The sequence below is a fragment of the Furipterus horrens genome, unplaced genomic scaffold (assembly GCF_987537825.1).
Source record: "Furipterus horrens unplaced genomic scaffold, mFurHor1.1.pri manual_scaffold_5, whole genome shotgun sequence".
NCBI classification, from domain to species: Eukaryota; Metazoa; Chordata; class Mammalia; order Chiroptera; family Furipteridae; genus Furipterus; species Furipterus horrens.
In genome coordinates this window covers 118008842-118025423 of record NW_028327175.1, presented here as the reverse complement: position 1 = coordinate 118025423, position 16582 = coordinate 118008842, and positions in this window count along the sequence as shown.

Genomic DNA, 16582 nt, shown 5'->3' with positions numbered 1-16582 from the left:
AGAATGATAGCCTGTCTATATTGTTCACATATCTGCCGGATGCTAAAGGAAACAGGAGAAAACCACGTTTACTCTGAGAAACGGACAATAGTGTTTCTCAACATGCTTAATTTCAGTACACAGAGTTCTCTAATCTTAGCAGTTTTTTTGCACAGTTGCCTAAAATGAGAAAACAAATAAGGTTTAGGAGGAGCTAGCATGAACTGTAGAAACTAAAAGTCAGGCTGTCTACTCAGTGTCTCAGCTTTGCCACTAATTAGCTGTGTCGGTCAAACAAAGCTCTCTGAGCTTCATTTTCCCTATCGGTCAAATAAAAAGTTTCAACAGTCCCAGTGGGACAAAGATAAATACAAAAGTACTAATCCTTTGGGAAAATGCAGTAAATTTATTTGTATATATCTTGGTGTCTCCTAGACTAAAGCTCTTTGACAGGTTGTTCACCTCAGAATCCTCCCACTGCTAATGTAGTGCCTTACATGTAGCTGGTGTTTGCTGAGTAAATTATTTGATAATCATGAATAATATCAGCTTCTGATATGTGGCAAAGCTTCACAAAAGGGGAGAGGGCATTCTATTCACTTGTGGAGCAGAGAGGCTGCTTTGTGCCATGATGGGAAGATCAGATTTGTGTGATAGGGCTTATTTTTAGTTCTAGACCTTAACTTAATTTGCTATATAATTTTAGAACAGTTATTCAACTTCTCTAGACCTTAAAATGACATGTAAAATCTACATAAACATGACTGCCCCCATTTTTAAACTCATAAGGTTCATAGTGTTAGAAACAAGGACATAGTGACTCTCAAACCAGTAAAAAGTCATTAGTAACAAAGGGCAAATGTAATTAAAGGGTCTTAAGGGCAAATGTAATTAGAGGGTCTCTGAGAAGGGAGCTGACAGCACTGGCATATCTACAAACCACAGAAGGGGCATTTAGATAACCGTGTTAGATTGTAACTCCAGAGTAACCAGTAATGGAGAAACGGGGAAGAAGGAGAGGGGAGGGGGAGCTAATTGCGTTAGGGCGGGGAAGCTAATTGCTCTCACTTTAGGGCAAGGAAGATAATCACTTTAGGGTGGCAATTTTAGAGTGGAGAAGATAATCACTTTAGGGTGGCAATTTCAGGGTGGAAAAGATAATCACTTTAGGGTGGCTATTTCAGGGTGGGGAAGCTAAGACTATAAAACCAGTTTCCTTTGTCTACTTGGCGCGCACATTCTCCTGGCTGTGAGGGTGCGCCCGGCTCTGCAGACTCGTGAATAAAGGCCTCGTTTTACTGCTCAAGTCCTGTGTCCCAGTTTTTATTGTGAGCGTTTCTCACAATAGTACAGCCATCCCTATGAAATCTGATGGCTGGGAAAATACAGAAGGCCACATGCCATTGATAACCATTACTAAATAGCTGGTAGAATCGGCAGCCGTTCGTCTCGAGAGACGATGGTGTAGCTTCTTAAGAGTCTATCTGCACCGCCGAGAATGGCTGTGCAGTCCGACTCAGGAGTGACACGGTATCTGTCTCCTCCCGTGCTGAATCGACATCTTGCGATGACGCTGGAGTGTCCTCTCCAGTGGAGCTGAAGCTACAGAGCCTGGGCAGGGTGATATGGAGGGTCTGCTGTTGCCCATGCAGCAGACCCCCCCTCTCTTCGCAGCTGAAGGGTCCAAGGGAAAGACGGAGTCAATACAGCTTGGCTTCAGGTGCGCCGCAGGAGTTGCCGGTGTTGACTACAACGTCAAACCGCCTTAGGGACTCCGGCTCCGGATTTTCTGTCGGGGTTTACTCCCTTAGCCTTTCCCCTGAAGAGGTATGCCGCAAGGCAGCGGAGGTTTTTTGGAATCAGAATTTTCCTTCTCTATGCTGGTAGAATACTGTTCTGGTATTCCTGCTTCATAGTATCTTTGCTTAGGCAGGCAATTAAAACAGTTGAAATGGTTCTACTATTCTCCCTTTTCAACTCAATTTCCTCAAAATTAACCATAGATTCAATTACACGAAAAAAGGAGACAATTGTCACAAGTTCCCAGGGAGTGTCAATTTATCCTTCTGCTTTCCTCCTTAGAGCTCAGATGGAAATAGTCACAGAGGACCCTGCAGCCTTAGTAGTGTTCTGTGGGTGTCACCAAGTTCCATGCAGGAGACACTCCCAGATCATCAAGCAGGAAATCCTTTCCCTTATTTTGGTGTTGGTTCTCTTACACTTTTCATATCACTTTTTTTTCTTTTTTTGGTCTCAATTGTTAAACATCAGAGTCAACTACAAAGTTTTAATAGGCAATTTTTTTTCTTTTAAAACTATTGACATGTTTATGAAAACCCTGATTATGCTGAGGAGTCAGCAGGTTAGTAAAGGATGACAAATATTCTTTTCATTTATTTAACATTTATATTCATCTGTCTCCAAAATGGTGTAAGGTACTGCACTGGGTTGAACAGTGTCACCCCAAAGTTCATGTTTGCCAGAACCTCATGTATAATTTTTTTTTTTGGAAATAGGGTCTTTGCAAATGTAATTAGTTAAGAGATCACACTGGATTGGGGTGGGCCCTAAATCTAATGGCTGATATTTTTATAAGAATTGGAGAGGAGACACCTAGATATGCAGGGAGAAGGCCATGTGACCATGGAGCAGGGATTAAAGTGATGTGGCCACGTGCCAAAGAATGCCAAAAATTGCTGGCAGCCACCAGAAGCTAGCAGAAAGACATGGAAAAGATTCTCCCTCACAGATTCTAAAAGGAACCAATGCTGCCAACACTTGGCTTTCAGACTTCTAGTCTCAAAAACTGTGAGAGAGTAAATTCCTTTTTTTAAAATCCTCACCCAAGGACAATTTTTCATTATTTTTAGAGAGGGGGGAGGGGAAAGAGAGAGAGAGAGAGAAAGAAACACCAATTGGTTGTCCTTTTTTTAAAGTATATTTTATTGATTATGCTATTATAGTCCCAATTTTTCCCCCTTTGTCCCCTCCACCCAGTACCCCTCTTGCCTCCAGCAAGCCTCTCCACCTTAGTTCATGTCCATGGGTCATGCGTATAAATTCTTTGACTTCTCCCTTTCCTTTACTATACTTAACACCCCCATGTCTATTTTGTATCTACCAATTATGCTTCTTGATTCCTGCACCTTTTCCCCCATTCTCCTCCTTCAACCTTGTCGCTGATAACCCTCCATATGACCTCCATATCTGTGATTCTATTCCTTTTCATGTTGTTTACTTAGTTTCTTTGTTTTGTTTGTTTCTTTAAGTATATTTTGTTTATTATGTTATTACATTTGTCCCAATTTTTTTCTCTTTGTCCCCCTCCTCTGGAAACCCCCTTCCCTCTAGCAATCACCCTCCCCTTAGTTCATGTCCATGGGTTGTGCATGTAAGTTCTTTGGCTTCTCCATTTCCTTTATTATTCTTACCATCCCCCTGTCTATTTTGTACCTAGTAGTTATGCTTCTTAATCCCTTTACTTTTTCCCTCCATTGTCCCCCTTCCCCATCCCAGCTGATAACCCTTCATATGATCTCCATATCTATGATTGTGTTCCTGTTCTGGCTGTTTGCTTAGTTCGTTTTTGTTTTTTAGATTCATTTGTTGGTAGTTGTGAATTTGTTGTCACTTTATTGTTCATAGTTTTGATCTTCTTCTTTTTCTTAAATAAATCCCCTTAATATTTCATGTAATAAAGGCTTGGTGATGATGAACTCCTTTAGCTTTACCTTGTCTGGGAAGCATTTTATCTGCCCTTCCATTCCAAATGATAGCTTTGCTGGATAGAGTAATCTAGATTGTAGGTCCTTGCTTCTCATCACTTTGAATACTTCTTGCCAGTCCCTCCTTGCCTGCAAAGATTTTTTTGAGAAATCCGCTGATAGTCTCATGGGAACTCCTTTGTAGGTAACTCTCTGCTTTTCTCTTGCTGCTTTTAAGATTCTCTCTTTATCTTGTACCTTTGGCATTTTAATTATGATGTGTCTTAGTATGGTCCTCTTTGTGTCCAACTTGTTTGGGACTCTCTGTGCTTCCTGGACTTGTATGTCTGTTTCCTTTGCCAATTAGGGAAGTTTTCTTTCGTTATTTTTTCAAATAAGTTCAATTTCTTGCTCTTCCTCTTCTTCTGGCACCCCTATGATTCAGATGTTGACAGTTTTAAAGTTGCCCCAGAGGTTCCTAAGCCTCTCCTCATTTTTTAGCATTCTTGTTTATTCTTTCAGTTCTGGTTGAATGTTTATTTCTTCCTTTTGTTGCAAATCATTGGTTTGAATTCTGGCTTCCTTCCCTTCATTTTTGGTTCCCTGTATAGTTTTCTTTATTCACTTAATGTAGCCTTCATTTCTCCCCTTACGTGTTTGCTCTATTCAATGTGTTCTATAAGCATCCTTATCACCAGTGTTTTGAACTCTGCATTTGATGAGCTGGCTATCTTCGTTTCATTTAGTTCTTTTTCTGGGGTTTTGTTCTGTTCTTTCATTTGGGCCATATTTCTCTGTCTCCTCAGTTTGGCAGCCTCCCAAATTATGTATTATGTAGAGGTGCTTTTACTCCCTGTCTTAGCAGCATGCCCTATGTAGCAAAGGCACCTGTAAATTGTGTGAGGTGGAGCCTTAGGTAATTGCCTGGGTGGGGCAACCCACTTCACTGCTTTGTGGCTCTATTTGTGGTGGAGGGCTCAGAGAGGGGACAATGCTGCTACTTGGCTTCTGGCTATTTGCCTGGCACTCACCCAATTTCCAGTCACTTCACCCACTTCCTGTATGTGATTAGAACCCTTTCAGATGCTGCCCTGGGGTTCTAAGACCATGTGGGCCCTTTAAGTGGTGAAAATCTGGCAGTTTCTTCTGCCACCCCAACCCCACTGGTTTTTACAGACAGAGGTAATGGAGGTTTATCTTCCTGGTGCTCGAACCCTGGGCTGTATGGTCTAGCCTGGGGCTGGGATCACTTGATCCAGGGTATCCCTCCTCATTTTTATCCACCACACATGAGTGTGGGGCCACCCATTCCACCACCACCACCACCCCCGCTTGTCCAAAAGCCCCACCACCGCTCCACTCTGTCTCCCTGACTCCACCCCTCCTACCAGTCAGGATGAATGTGATTTCTTTAATCCTTGGCTGTTGGACTTTCATATAGCTCGATTTTCTGACACTTCTGGTGGTTATTTCTTTCTGAGACCTGGTTGTAATTCTTTTGATGGTTGCACAAGGAGGCGAAGTGTGTCTACTTCCGCCTTCCTCTTGACTGGAAGTTTGTTATGTATATTTTTTAATGAGCCTCAACTTATTTCATTGTTCATGTCAAAACTATGAGCTGCACAACTGTGAAATTCTTGGTGTTGGAAAACCCAACACTTCAAGTCTGCAGAAAACTTCTGGAAATTTCTATACCATCCTAAAAGTGCTGGTTTATAGAGAAGGTTGGGAAAAAAGACATCGATGTAGAACACATTTTTGATGTGCTTCAATTCAAGTTTTCCCAGCATTAATTCCCCCTTAAAAACACACCGCAACCAAAGGCTTCTTTGCGAAATATCATTTCCTTCTTACCATAGCTATAATGGGGAGGCAAAGAATGACAGACCTCACCAAAGGCATAAAGTTCTGTTCCACTGGTTGAACTAAATCAGTCAGCTTATTTTTTAAAAGATCCTTGAAATTTGCACAACTTTTTATGTTTTTCCATAATTAAATATTATTTTGACATTTACATCTTGATTGGTATGAGAAAAAAAATTGTCTCTAGCATGGCCTCAATTCGTCGTTGTCGGCAGCAGTCTGTCTCGAGAGACGATGCTGTAGCTTCTTAAGAGTCTATCTGCACCGCCGAGAATGGTTGTGCAGTCCGACTCGGGAGTGACACGGTATCTGTCTCCTCCCGTGTTGAATCGACATCTTGCGATGACGCTGGAGTGTCCTCTCCAGTGAAGCTGAAGCTACAGAGCCTGGGCAGGGTGATATGGAGGGTCTGCTGTTGCCCATGCAGCAGACCCCCCCCTCTCTTCGCAGCTGAAGGGTCCAAGGGAAAGACGGAGTCAATACAGCTTGGCTTCAGGTGCGCCGCAGGAGTTGCCGGTGTTGACTACAACGTCAAACCGCCTTAGGGACTCCGGCTCCGGATTTCCTGTCGGGGTTTACTCCCTTAGCCTTTCCCCTGAAGAGGTATGCTGCAAGGCAGCGGAGGTTTTTCGGAGTCAGAGTTTTCCTTCTCTGATGTGCCCTGACTGGAAGATCGAACCAGCGACACTTAGCTCGCAGGCCGACGCTCAATCCACTGAGCCAAACCAGCCAGGGGTAATCTTCTGTTTTATAAAGGTGGCATTGGCAGTTAGGTTCTTAGATTTTTTTTTTTTTAATATATCTTCCTTAGCCAGCACTGAAATCATTGTAGAACACATAGATTCTATCTAAGACAGCCTCATCCATGAAGTTATCTGTTGAAATTAGAGCTGCCTGGAAAGGTTTTAAGTCCAAAATTCCAAAGGGCAATCTGTAAGTATACAAACTAGAGATACTCATGTGTGTAGCAGCAGTTTGTATAACATGTATCAACTACATAGATTGCAATTTGTAAATGTGTACCCTCTCTTATGGACCCAGGGCCCCAACCTCCTTTCCAGGGATCTATACAGATGTGAATAAAGAGACTAGAATGAAAAGAACAAGGAATGGTACTAATTCCAAAAAAAGTGCCACACACACACACCCTCATACCCTCGAGTAACTTCCACTGTCAGAATAAATTTTTGACCTGCTTAGTAATACCTGGGGACAGGTACCATGGGACATTTTGATGGTCTACCCTTTAAGACTATGTTTTCTTATTGATGCTGCTACTTTGGAATCTTTTGTATAGTTTAACTTCATCACTGGTAGTAACAACATCTGCTGTAGATACTTTTTAACAACCCTGATTTTGCAGAGCTTTGTTAGAAAGAAATCCTGCTCAGTCTTACTGAATTATAAACTCCATTTTTTGTGACACGTAGATGGAGCTGAATTCCTGAAGAAAAGCTCAACCCATCCTAAATTAAGGGCTCTCGTTCCTCATGACCAGTGGATCCCAGAGTGGAAAGCCACACTTCCTCTTTGGGTCCTGCATGGACACTCAGCTCTCCTGGCTGCAGTGGAGGGATGTGATCTGTGGGATTCCAACCTGTGTCCCTGCATTTGGTGAGTGCCTGGTAAAGCATCTGCATATATTCATTGTCTTGGTGCTGACACTTTTGAGAAGGATGGGGAATGATCAAGACTGGGAGTGATTATAAATGAACATTTAAATGACAGAAAATCTTCAACTGTCTTATATCATCACTTTTCAAAAACATTAGTGTCTCCGCTAGATGACAAAATAATTCCAGTGTATCTTGGGAGCATCTGGTTGTGTCTCCTTTCAAGGCTGTGCACATAACTGTACCATTTTGAATATTAAACTTTTATCAGAATTTAGAATAATCAACCTTCTGTTCCTTCAGACATTGGGTTTCAGAGAAAGGGCTCGTAAAACTCAATGTACTCCATTCTATTCTAGGGATATAGTCCATGAGGCAAGTGACTATGGGAGCTTTTTTTCCCCTTGACTTAAAAAAAAATCTTTTGTTGGAGTTCTTCCACTAGTAGGAAAATCGACACCCATGTGGACAGATTATCTGTGTTCATTCATAACTTTATTCATGTGTCACCTGCTATTTGGAGCCTTCCCACCAGCCAGCCAGCATTGTCCTGATCTTGAGGGACTCTTAATGGGTGGGAGGGGAGTGTCCACCCAGTGGGGGTCGTACACTGAGCTGCAGTCCTCGTTTCTGGTTAGGAAGAAGCAAAAGAGCAAAATGGAGCTTGTTCAGGCTCTATTCCCCATCTTCTGACATTTCTTTCATCAAATCATCCATTAAAAAAAAAGAATCAGTCTCCTAAAATTATTCAGCTTTCAAGTTCCAAACTTACTCTCAGTTGAAATTAACAATAGTAAAAACACTTTTTTTTCCCAAGTATCGACAGTCAGTTCTCATTATTCTCAGATTCCATACTTGAAAATTTGCCTACTTGCTAAAATTTATTTGTAACCTGCAAAGGCACTGTTTGAACTTTAGCGGTCATTCATAGACATGCCAAAAGTGAAAAAATTTGAGTCTTCCTACTTGGTTGAGGTTGAACAAGATGTCATTTCTGCCTTCTTGTTTCAGCTCTCATACTGTAAATAAGTGCTTTCTGAAGTCTATTTAGTGCCATCTTTTTTCTTATTTTTGTGTTTTCGTTGCTGTTGTTGTTAATGACTTCACAGTTTAAAATAGCACTCACACCCTGCCTTGTGTAACTCAGTGGGTTGAGCATCATCCCACAAACCAAAAGGTCGCTGGTTCGATTACCAGTCAGGGCACGTACCTGAGTTGCAGGCCAGGTCCCCCATATCAATGTTTCTCCCCTTTCTTTCTCCCTCCCTTCCTCTCTCTCTAAAATAAATAAATAAGGTCTTTAAAAAATAATACAATGAAATAAAATGGCATTCACATGCAGAAGTGCTGTCCAGTGTTCCTAATGCACAAAAGCTGTGACAGGTCTCATGGAGGAAATACTGGTGTCATGTAAGCTTCACTCAGGCATGAGTTATAGTGCTGTGGGCCATGAGTTCAATTAATCAACAATATACATTAAATCAGGTGTTTTTAAACAGAAGCACTCATGAAACAACATTATGTATTAATCGGTTGACAAAATGTTGTGACTAGAGGCTAGCAGGAATCTACCCCTGTGTGTTTCCAGAAGTGATAGTACAGTGTTCGCTCCATGTTTGTGGTAACTCTGTAGAACAGAACTACTGTAAGTAACAAAAATTGACTGTATCTTTAAGGTACATAGAATGGATAGTTCATTATACTTCTTATCTTGGAGGAAATGAGCACAAAGGCCAATATGAGAGCAGGGTAGGGAAATAAACAATTCTGAATGACCAGTTAGGAATTGATTCTCTGTTTATGCTGTTTAGCCCAGGTCCTCCCAGGATTTAAACACTCCTGCAACATGTCATGCTGAGATACAAAGATGAGTAAGGCAATGCTTCTATTGGAGGATGAAGTTGAGAAAATCCGGGGTGTCAGCCTGGTCCCTTGGGCCTCACAGGCCCACGTGTGATGTTGTGCCACTTGCATGCCCTTACTTGGAGCCAAATAAAGTAACATTCCTGGACTTGTACACAAAGACTTGAAAATCAGGGAGACAAGATCTGCAGACAAAATTGTTGTACCAGCTTATAGAAAAACTTCTGGGAAGTCAGAATATTCTGTTTTGTTAAATTCCAGTTTTCATTTCCTACCTTTTAAAGCCATGTTTCTCAAACTTTAATGTGCAGACAAACTACCTGGGGGTCTTGTTAATGTGAAGATTTTGATTCAGGAGCCCCCAGTGGGGCTGAAGTCCTACATTTTTAACTAACTCCCAGGTGAGGTCAAGGCTGATGTTGGTAAACTCCTTTTGCACGTAAGCCTGTTTTCTCTTACTTTGCACCCAAAAAAATTCCAACTGTGACATCCAGGAACATCATCTTGTTCCTTCCAGCCCTCAATGCTGCTTCTTGTTTCCTGATTCCCTTGAGCCTTTCCTTTTGCTTGGAATGCTTGCTGCCTCCTCCTCATTTCTTCTCCAGGAAGTTTTCCCTGCCTGCCAGCTCCCTGGATTCTCCCAGGATTCCCAGGGGCTGACTTTAAGGAGCAGGCCCCAGGGCATCAGTTCTCAACCTTGACTGCAAATTAGAATCACTTGGAAGTTTGAAACCACCTAATGTCCAGGTCACACCCTAGACCAATCAAACCAGAATTTCTATGGGTGGGACCTCGTTTCTTCAGAACTAGGTCATAGATGTGTATTATGGCCAATATTTATAAAGTTTTAATAGCATCTGATTGACTATCCAAACCTGTTGGAAAAGTTCTCCACAGTGAAGATTATTCAGCCCTAGAAAGAAATGAAGCTCTGATACTTGCTACAATGAGGCTGAACCTTGAAAACAAGTATTTGAGACTTGGTTTCCTGCCGTCCTTGAACTCAACACAATAGCCAAAGAAAATCAATATTGTCATTGGCCAGACCTAATACACATAGCATATCCCACTGCTGAAGTCAGAGGGGGTAAGAGAATGATAACCAGGGGGAGATGGGAGATGTTGCAACTGTTCAAGACCAGGCAGGTCCACTTGGGATTCAGGCAGACGAAGAAAATACACAGAGCCATCGGGATATCTGACATGCCTTTATTCCAGGGTGGGACAATCCATGCATGCACCCCGCCGCACCATGCTGGCAGAAAGTCCCAACTTCCTTATGTACTAAGCATAGACAATGCCGGCTGTGTACCAGCATATGACATCACTGGTTACATAACAGTGGGTGTTACTGCACATACAGGTTTCTAGCTAGTACTGCTGAGTCATATTGGCCCAGATATCCAAGTGAGGGAGCCTGACTGACTCCATTTTCCCTACACGGGATATTTTGGGGATGAGGGTGTCAGACACAGCAAGTGTCCATCAAGTGTGAGGTGAGTAGTTCAAGATGGCAGCATTGCCCCTTCCCAGGTCCAGGGCTAGGTCCACACCCAACCACCCAGACCTCTGCTGATTGGGCAGCCACTGGGGCTGGTGGGAGTCTTGGCCTCTTCTAAGACCACCTCCTTAATATCTAAATACAGAGCTCCAGCTATGAAGGGTCCATAGTAAGTGAAAGTTTAATAATATTAATTGGTCATTGAATAGGTCAATGTTGTTTAAAAATCAGCATGAAATCATTAGCAAAATGAACGTACTTAAATAGAATTAAACTTGGCTGAAGAGTCTTTAAAATCTGGTTAGAATATCATGGTGGTAGTATGCAGATATTAATTTAGTACAATTGACATTTCTTCAATGTCCCACCTCATTTACCTACTACTCCAATCACCTAAAGAGTAATAAGCCTGCCCTGGCCAATGTGGCTCAGTTGGCTGTAGCATCATCCTGTAGTGGAAGGGTGGCAGGTTTGATTCCTGGTCTGGGCATGTATGGGAGACAACAAATCGATGTTTCTCTCTTCCTTCCTCTCTCTCTAAAAGCAATGAAAATATGTCCTCTAGACTTCCGGCCAACATGGATGTGTAGACAGACATGCTGCATCTCCCTCCACAACTAAGAAGGAATACAACCACCACAAAACCAGAAACAACCAGAAGTTCCAGAAAATAAATAGAAGTCCAACATATGAAGTTATAAAGAAGTGGTGCCAGTCCGGACAGGTATGAGTGGCGAAGCCGAGGAGAAGAGTTCAAGCTGTGCTGTCTGCGGCAGAAGCAGCGACGGAGACAAGACAGCGGTAAGCACAGACACCCGTATTTAGGGGGAGGCCAGAAGAGCCTGGGGAGCACCCCTGGCTACAGACCGATTCATCAGCTTGCGATTCCAACGCCGGGGAAGGCAGACCTCCATTGTCTTGGACTGTGAGGCCTGGAGGGGGTGTGGACGGAGGAGGGGACTCCCAGTCTCTCAGTGGAGAGTGAACAGCAGAAATCCATCTTGGACCCCCACCAACACAGAAAATGCCACAGCGTGGTGAGAAGGGTCTCCCAGTAGTGACGAGTGCACGGAGCTCCACCCCCTATAGCATAGGAGGTGTGACAGCCCTGCCCAGGAAGCAAAGGTAAACACAAAACAGTCAGGATGGCACAGATCATGATAGAGATCTTGGTGACACAGCTGACCAGACAGCAAATATCTAATCTAAAGAAGCAGCAGATAGGAAATCTTTCTGAGGCTCAGTTCAGAGCTTTGGTTATAAGAATGTTTACAGACCTAACAGCAGATCTTAAACAAGACAGGGAAGGAATGAAGGCTAGTCCTGCTGAAATGAACAACAACACATACGAAACTAGTGGTGAGGGCAAGAAAACTAGGGATCAAATCAACAAATCAGAACACAGGAAAGGAACAAACAGTCAACCAGTGCAGAAAGAGGAAATGAGAAGTGAGGAAAATGAGGAGAGGCTCAGAAACTTATCGGACAGCTAGCTATAAGCGGGCCAAAATCCAAATTATAGGGCTGCCAGAAGGTGAAGAAGAACTAGAAATTGAAAATGTATGTGAAAAGATAATGAAGCAGAACTTCCCTAACTTGGGGAAGGAAATAGACTTACAGGTCCAGGAAGCACAGAGAGTTACAAAAAAACTGGACCCAGGGAGAACCACACCAAGACACATTATAATCAAAATGTCAGAAATTAAGAATAAAGAGAGAATCTTAAAAGCAGCAAGAGAGAAGAAGAGAGTTATGTACAAAGGGGTCCCAATAAGACTATCAGCTGATATCTCAAAAGAAACTCTGCAGGCAAGAAGGGACTGGCAAGAAATATTCAAAGGAATGAAAAGCAAAAACCTACAACCACGATTACTCTATCCAGCGAAGCTGTCATTCAGAATAGAAGGGCAGAGAAGGTGCTTCCAGGACAAAGTAAAACTGAAGGAGTTCATCAGATCCAAACCACTGTTATATGAAATGCTAAAGGGACTTGTTTAGGAAAAAGAGGATCAAAACTATGAACATTAAAATGAAAACTGTATCACAACAACCAACAACAGAAACTAGGGAATCGAAACAAAGGCAAACTAAGTAGGCAACGAGCGTGTGAAAAGAATTATAGGTATGGGAATATATTGGGGGGAGGTCAGCTGGGAGGGGGAAGGGGGAAAGAGAGGGGAATGGTACAGGAATAAAGAAGCATAGTAGGAGGAAGCAGAGTAGAAAGAAAGATGTTGAGAAGAACTATATGCACAACCAATGGGCATGGACTAAGGGGGGAGGACAGCTGGAGAGAGAGGGGGTCATTGGGTGGAGGGGAACAAAGGGAAAAGAAATTGGGACAACTGTAATAGCATAAACAATAAAGCATATTAAAACAAAGAAAATATGTCCTCTAATGAGGATAAAAAAATTAAAAATTAAAAATAATAAGTCATTTTCTCACTTGTACATATCAAGCCCCACCCTCCAAATCCTTATCCCAACTGTATAACACAAAATTCTTCAGTACTGGAGAAAATATAACCCCAGCCTAGAAATAATGTTACTTCTCATAGCTACCCTGGATAATTTAGAGTTAATTTCACCTAAGAATACCTCTTTTCTTGTATACTTATGTCCCAGAGGAAATTATCATGAAGGTAACATACCTAGGTCATTGCCATATGCAAAGAGTTCATGTATATATCTTGCAAGCACATCAGTAGTTAAAAGATGGGATTGTCTTGGCTGACATCAGCAAGGGAAAGGATGTCATATAATTGGCACTACTTTGGCACTTGATTTATGTGTATTTTTTAAAGATTTTATTTATTTTTTTTTAGAAGGAGGTGGAAGGAGGGAAAGAGAGAGGGAAAGAAGCATCAATTTGAGAGGGAAACATCAACCAGTTGCCTCTTGTTTGCACCTCCAACCGGGGACCGGACAGCAACCCAGGCATATGCCCTTACCGAGAATCGAACCAGCGACCTTTCACTTTGCAGGATGACACCCAACCAACTGAGCCACACCAGTCAAGGCACCTTTTCTGTGCCTTCTAAAAAACTGTGACAAAATACAGATAAGTCAGCACATGCCTGGGTTGCAGGTCCAGTCCTTGGTTGGGGGCACAAACAAGAGGCAACCAATTGATGTTTCTCTCTTGAACTGATGTTCCTCTTCCTCTCTTCCCTCCCTTCCCCCAACCAAAAAAATAAATAAATGAATAAATTTTAAAGACACATAAAGGGCAAATAAAACTATTATTAATTACCTACTAATTTTAAGGGATTAGTTGAACCAACTATGGTTTATCTCCATAATGCAGTAGACTACAACTGAAAAAAAGACAAAGAAGCTCTCTAGGAACAGATATGGAGTCATTTCCAAGTTATATGATTAAATTATAAAAGCAAAGTACAAAAGAGTACATAGAGTTTGCTACCACTTGCCTAAGGAAGAAGAAAAATGAAAAAGTGTGTGTGTGTGTGTGTGTGTGTGTAAAAGGGAGCTTATCTTTACTAACAGATAAACCAGACAATAACAAAGGTAGTTACCTAACAAGAAATGGGGGAATGGGGTAAAAGGGATATGGGAAGAGGTGACACTCCTCAAAGTGTACCTGTTTGTATGGTTTTGGATTTTTGAAGCATCTTCTACATATTCTAAATAAAAGCAAATTAAAACTAAAGAAAACTGAAACAAATGAACCCAACTGTAGTACAGATGGATATCATTACCACCACTGAAGAGATGGAGAAGTACCCCCAAGCATTTAGAAATACAGAATTTCACTATGCACTCTCAGCTTTGGTGGGGAGGAGCATGGAGGTCAACACAGCAGGGAAAACTGCAAACAGATCCTGACTTCTTTACTAGATTTGTTGTTTAAAGTAAAACAATTTTGAAGCTATTTTAGATCTATTAGAGAATTGCGCAAATGAGCAGAAGTGTTAGCGGTACTGGAGAAGGAAAATACAAGTATGGACTGGAAGATGGGTTGGAAGTGGAGCCGTCAGTATGGACACATGATCTCTAAAACAGTCACATGCATGAATATAAGCATGTGTATGTGTACATATGGGGCAGGAGATAGTCAGGAGGGAGGAAACTCTGGAGGCGCCCCAGGACAGACAAAGGACATTGATATAGAACAGAAATCCTATTCTAAGAATGGTTCCTCAGGGAGGAGGAGGCTCCAGAGGCGCCCCAAGGCTAAGACAAAAGACAACAATACTGTTCTAAGACCCTATTCTAAGACCAGCTTTCCTCCGCTTTCTGGAAAAGCTCTAAATTATGGTAAATCATGACTGCACCTGCACAGAAGATGCTACATGACCCCTGCTTCATTATAATAGTGTTATAATAAATTAGCATTGTGGGACCCTCTTCCCCAGTGACCAATCAAGGAAAATCATGGGAGACAGCATGTGCAGTAACTTAAAAGTAATATAACTATTTATACATGCTCAATAAAAGCCCACCAAAACTAGCCAGGAAATATATGCCCTATAAGAATAGAAATTCCACCCTGGCTGGTGTGGCTCAGTGGATTGAGCACCCGCCTGTGAACCAAAGGGTTGCTGGTTCGATTCCTAGTCAGGGCACATGCCTGGGTTGCTGGCCAGGTCTCCAGCTGGGGGCGCACAAGAGGCAACCACACATTGATGTTTCTCTCCCTCTCTTTCTCTCGCCTTTCCCCTCTCTCTAAAAATAAGTAAATGAAGTAATCTTTAAAAATTTAAAAAAAAAAAAAAAAGAATAGAATCCCTCCAGTACCTGAGGTCAATCTCTGCTCAGAGTTGGCCCCCTTCCATGTTCTGTGAAGTGTACTATCTCTTAATAAATTTGCTATCTCTCTTTCTGCTATAAACTCTCCGTGTATTCAGTTCAATTCTTTGTCCATGATCACCAAGAACCTGGTTATCTGTGACCACCTGCAACACATACGTATATCTGCATGGATATGATGTGTGTATGTTTGTGTGTACAGATACGTGTCTTTATTTTCTGATTCTGTCTACTGGAAGAGTCTCGAAACAAGACACCCCAGTAAAATGAGCACTGCCAGCACCCAGATCTTGTCCTCTCATACCATTTCTCACTAACAGGAATCATGACTCCTCAGTAAAATGGGTGATTCCAGGACTAGGGCAGGAAAGGCCAAGATGAGCCTGAAATACCATGTTATATACACAGAAAGTAAGGCAGTATTAAAATAATAATGGGACATGTCTAAAGGACTCAGGAGCCAGCTTGATGGGGTTCCCACTAATTGCAACTAGGACAATTTGAGCACCAAGAAAATTAAGAAATCGTAATGGATTTGTTTTTAAAAATCATGAATCCACGCCAAAAATAAACGCAGAAAAAAAAGAGAATGAAAGAAAGAGCAGAACCCTTGCTTGCAAGTAGAATGCCAACTACCAACTGGAATGTGTGGAAGGATGCTGAATTGGGAAACTGTCATTTTACAGTCAACTTAGTAAAGATTGGTAGAGGCAAGAACATTAATAGATGTCAAATCTACAAGGACTATCTCCTTGTGGAACATGATATTTGCATAGCATCTTCTCATTGATTGCTTATTGGTTGCAAGGGAAAATAGTAACTATAGAGCTCCTCTTTCAGACAACATCTTGACATGAGTGATCAAAATTTACATCCCCAATGAGGGGCAGCTAGAACTGTGGTTCAACACATGTGATACCCTTGAAAGCCGCAACATCACTTATGTGGAATTCCAACTGTAGATTCCCTAGGATTCTAATCATGAGGAAATATCAGAAACCTCCAAATGAAAAACATTCTATTTCTTTTCATAGGCGTGGGGTTGTAGTCTAAGAAAATGTCAACATCATTAAAGACAAGAAAAGCAGATGAAATATTTCAGATTAAAGGACACTAAAGAGACCCTAGGTTGGAAAAAAATTTTGCTAGAAAGGACATTTCTAAAATGTATATTGATTCATTTGAAGATAACATTGATGAATGCACATGTTAAGACAAATAATGTCTCAGTGTTATGAAATTTGTTTTAACTTCAGGGACCCCCTGAAAGAGAAATGTTGTCCTAAAAT